General features: G+C 34.7%; 1 pseudogene; it reads right to left on the bottom strand.

The window, feature by feature from the left end:
- Positions 1–976: 976 nt before the first annotated feature.
- Positions 977–5,110, bottom strand: LOC137234783 (probable Ufm1-specific protease 2; annotated as a pseudogene).
- Between the last annotated feature and the right edge of the window lie 352 nt (positions 5,111–5,462).

Below are 5,462 nucleotides of genomic sequence, written 5' to 3'. Positions count from 1 at the left end.
AATCGTATCTATTTAAAATATGGAAGCGTGGATTAAAAGCTTTTCAGTACTATAACAAAGCTAATACATTTTAATAACTAATAAGACTTGAATTAAAAATATTTCAATAAATTTATGGGCGTGGCATATTATTAAAGAGCACATACGTTAAATGACGAACACTTTTGTCTATATGTGTACATTTTTTTTATTTATACAAAAGATATTGTAAATGCTGCTCGTAACCGAAGATGTCCCCAATCATTTCTCCACCTTCGGCCACCAAGAAAATACATAATGGTTGGACAATACAAAGTTTGTGAGCTATTTGAACCCCAGGTAAGTGAAACTCTCCTGACATACCTGAATACGGCTTCAACATCCCTTACCTTATCGTTTTTTAAGATATTGACGGTCGTAACTGATGGTGGATGTTGTAGTCGCAGGTGTATATCAGTCAAGTTTATTTGCGACTTACCTTTGGTTCAAGTAGCTCACTTCCGCATGCCTTCTTCCCCTGATGAAGTATGATTATCATGTAGTATCTTAGTTTGTATGAGATATGAAGAATAAATCATGATAATCGTATTCAAAAATCTCAACCAAAACGATTGAAATATGTTCACGAATATGATCAGAAAATGACCGTGAAAAGCAGTCGAGTCAAAAATGATTATTCAAGATTAATCACATTTATGGTACATTTTTCTCCCGACGATACATAAATTTTCGAATAAAAAATACCTTTAAATTTGAACGTTTTTAATCACTTTGGGGTATGATATTTGAATATTTTATTATCAAAAATTTCAAAAAATGCTGGCTAGGTATTTTATTGTCTAAAATTCATATATTGATGATAAGCCTACTGTCTGCCCCCTTAAATATGGAATAAATGTCAAGCATTTTTTACGTAAGTCGATTTAAGCTACTTTAGAAAAATGTCGCAGGTATTCATTTTTTTTTCTAAACAAAGGCAACATCCAATTCAGCGCTCTTAAAACTTTATTGGTCTCTGAGGCGTGCATAGATTATAATAGCTCTCTTTATCCCAAAAGTCTCCACCCTTCCAACGACACCAACCTTTTGCCTGTATCGCTTGTAAATCATCGCCACCCGTGTAATGAGGATCCAATATCAAAAATTTTACTTTTCCTGTTTGTGAGCAGTAATCAATGCCGATAATAATATGTGCCAACACACCACCACATATCATAATTGGCGTACCTTCTGTTTGGAAATGCATAGCTAGGCCGGAAACTAACGTTGCAACATCGGCACCAGAAGTAGCATGATAATGATAGTACTGATGGTTTCCTTGAATAAGATATTGTTTGCCATCAATAACGTCACTAGGGCGCAACCCAATATGTGTGTCCACTAAGGGTGTTGATTCTCCCAATTCCTTACGGAATATACAGCGGTTGGTACGACGAAAATATGGGCATGTTACGGGTAAGCCAAAATGACGGTGCAACTTTTTACGTTTTTCCAGTATCCCAGTTCATCATCCGATACACCATCCAAGTAAGAGCAAGATAAAGTGACCAAATTCCTGCGTTAAATTTATCATTGAATTAAAAAAAAGGAACTACAGTACTAAATACATACCTGAGGAAAAAAGTGATACCTAGAGGGAATAAGTAACTGCGGCTTTTCTGTAGTTTCTTCCAGCTAATCTACCATACTTTGTTCGAATAAACGTAGCAAAAGACATATGCTCTCAATAAGTATATCATACAGTCGGCTTACTTTTGTATTTTTGCAAAGGATAGCCATTGCTTCGATTTCTAGTGGTACGCAAACTTTGTCTTCCTCTCGTTTTACACACATAGCAACTGCCGGTGGCGGAGTACCTATGCTGCCATTCCCACTGTCTGCCATGTTTCGTTCTCGTGTCTTGCAGCGAAGCACATTGATACATAAAATATCAAAAACGCTTGCTAATGGTAAACTCGCAATTCCGCTTTTCTTTTTATTTTTCTTCTCCACATTTTTACTTGTACCATCAGTACTGCTGATTGCTTTACTAACTGCCATCACTGCTATGATGGTATCATTGGTAATACCCTGGCCCTGGGCAAGCAAAAGGCTAAGCTGCCACCTGAAAGAATTTTCGGCAAAATATGCATTTCTCGTCGTACATCCTATTAGTAAAAGTTAATGAATACATATAAATGGCATAGGTATCTCTATTCTTACATCCACTCTTTGCTGCATATAAAAATTCACACTACATTTCAGTCTTTTGAAGCAGAAATCTCGATAAAACTGATCTGCTTCCATTACTTCACAAGGCTGCTCCTCCAATTTACTGTGCATAAAAACTGATGCAGGGAGTCCCACAAGTGTACCCAGCTCGCAGTGCAATAATATTGGATTGTCTGTAATGTCCACGTCATTCAATATTTGTCCAATCGCCAAGTTTCACCAACCCATAGATCCAATTCTGCTAGAAACTTGATTTGGATTTGTTCATAATTCAAATGACCGATTGTAGGTTAGGGCAGTAAAAGTGCTTGGCAAGAACCCCTTCGTTGATTTGGCGATCAATTTTCCTTTGTGGAAAGCCTAAAAAAATTAATTTGAACATATAAATAACATGTAAAGAAATATTGAATAATGAAAAATGAATTAACTTACCAAATGAAAAAGTATAAATAAATGTTTACAAAAATACGCCGTGTTGCATTTTCAAGTTGCTTTTATGCACATTGTTGCATTTTGCAGTATCTTTTAAAATCTTTAAAACGTTAGTAAAACTTTTGCAAAAATATATTGTAACCCGGGTAAAATTTAAGTTAAACTTTAAAAAATGTATTTATATTATAGACACTTATTTATTTGCTATTTTTAAAGTTTTTGAAAATATTCAGAATAATTTCACCGTTTAACATAACTTAATTATTTTTCACTATCGAATGCAACCCAGCGCAAATTGTTGTACTTGCGACCAAAAATGCGACTCTAGACCTGAGATTTCCATCAGGTGAGCGAGGCTGTTAGTAGTTTTGACGTTTATCGCTTAGTGAACACACTTGTATAGGTACACTATGACTGCTACTGGTTACTTCGTTGCGGTGGACTGTATTTGTTGCGGTTGACCTCGATAGCTTATTGATGGTCAGCTTACCAAATCGAAATCGCCAATATGAATAAATACGCGTTGCAATGATTTTAATTAATGTTATGAGTATTTATTGTACTAATAATCGCGGAACAGTAAATTTAGTGAGCGGTAGTTGAATACGATAGGGAGCGAATGAAGTAAGTATAAAAAAAGAAAGAAAAAAAAGCAAATGTCATACCTATGATTGGTATACTTGCGCATTAACCCTTTCCATACTAAATGCATTATTTACTAGTTGCAATTACGAACTCAACACCAGTAGTGGAATTCACTAACTTTTCAACCCCATTTGCCATCGTTTTATTTGCGAATCGATAACTATAGCGATTTCTTTATTCAGCAACTATTTTCCTGTGTTGTTAAATAAACGGCAAGTAAATTGGCTGCGTTAAAAATCACGAAATTAATATTCCTGGCAATTTTAGTTAAAAAAGAAAATCGGAACTTTGATTAAATACTTTAAAACGCGAAAAGCTGCTTTATTTATAAATCAAATGGCATTTGCGTACCTGGCGTACGTTTTGTCACAAGATGAAGAATTACTAAGTCCATCGGATATACACCTTCTTAGAGAAGTAGACAACCCATTCCACTTGAATGCAACGGAGTTTCGAAAGCTGTACCGACTAACCCCAGACTTGGCTCATGATATTATTTCTCAACTTGATGGTCAATTAAGGGATTCAAGAACAACTGCGATATCAACAGAGAAAAAAATAAATTAATACCGCATTAACATACCTTTTGTTAAAATAGGAAAAACCTTGCACACTAATGACTTTTAAAAGCAGTTTGTATACGGAATTTATTTATTTTTGGCATTTCTTTTATGCTTTTCGCGTTTTTTAGGTTTCGCTAAATTGTGCTAACCACCTTTCTACTAATAAAACGAAATTTAAATATCATTTATTTCGAGTCATTAAAGCTACCCTACAAGACAGGTACTCGTTACCTAATCGATTACTTTATCGTCACTGATAACTTGGTCACCAATAATCGTCTTAATGACTTTTACATTGCTGTCGTGAAAAAGTAACGCACGCGCTCTCTCAAAATAGTGTACGTGTGACTCGTTTTCGACATTCCTTCTCGCTCGATGTTATTTACATTTTGAAGTTACTTCAATAGGTATGTTTTCGTTATCGCTAACCAAAACATATGCAACAACAACAATAAGGGTAACTGGCCTGCCGGTTACCCGTACCGGTTACCTTCTGTCAATTCGCTTTTTATATGAATAAAACGCGTCCTTTTTGTTTAAATAATATTTAATTAATAAATAATGCATGTTTTAAATGGTTTTTACAGTTAAAATCATGTCCTATTATTCTAGTAATTTTTAGGTAGGTGCATTTTTATATTTATAAACAATATAAATACATTAACGTCTATTCATAGTCGTGCCCTTTCCGAAACCTTGTTTTGAAGTTCTTATTTTTTCTGCGCTGGTAATGTTGCTCATAATCAGTTTGCAGAGTCATATTAGTTTGGTAGGTATAGTAAGATCAGACCTAGCGAAATTAGGAAGCATGTCAGGAGTATCACCAGAATCCAAAGAAGCATGGTGATTCATTTCGTCACCTCCGTTTTCTTCCATATCCGGATTCATTCCATACTAGCCATTATAAATACCTTGTAGATGCCACATTGATGTAACCATACCCTCAAGATCTTTCCGTTCAAATCCTGTGGTGTACAATGAGCAAACTTTTCGTAAACATGTACACGTAAACTTGTATTTGATCTAAATTCTTCACCACATTCTAAACATAGAAAAGATGTTCTTTCATCCACTGTTTTCTCATATTCCTGTATTAAGTGTTTGCGTAAATACCACTGTGATGCAAATTCTTGATTACAATATGGACAAACAGTTAATTCTAAACTTTTCGTTGTTACATCAATTGTTTCAGCATGTTGTGCACGTAAATGAAAATTCATACTTGATTGTATTTTAGTCTTGCAAGCATAATTTACATTTAAATAATGACTACTGGCCATATGAGAAATCTCCTGGTCCAATAATTTGTGGAGTTGTTTGAGAATCACACAATTTACATTTTGCACCACGTTCGTTATACTTAAATCGTAAATGTTCTGGTTTCCCTAGACGATGCATAAAATTTAGATGCTTTTTCCAACAGTGCGCTGAATTTAATTGAAATTCATACATTGGACATTGTCTCATGATAAATTTTCCATAAATATACTGAGCACTCTTTTTGTAGGCTCTTTTCTTAACATCTAATTCTGGTCGTACCGGATATGACAGTTTTGCTTCAGGTTATAATCCACACTCATACTATTTTCAGATCCTGTTTCATAATTTTCATCATTTTCAACATTGGACTTG

This window comes from Eurosta solidaginis, chromosome X (assembly GCF_040869045.1).
Source record: "Eurosta solidaginis isolate ZX-2024a chromosome X, ASM4086904v1, whole genome shotgun sequence".
Classification (NCBI taxonomy): Eukaryota; Metazoa; Arthropoda; class Insecta; order Diptera; family Tephritidae; genus Eurosta; species Eurosta solidaginis.
The sequence above is the reverse complement of the archived record's forward strand: the minus strand, read 5'-3'. Positions and strand labels throughout refer to the sequence as shown.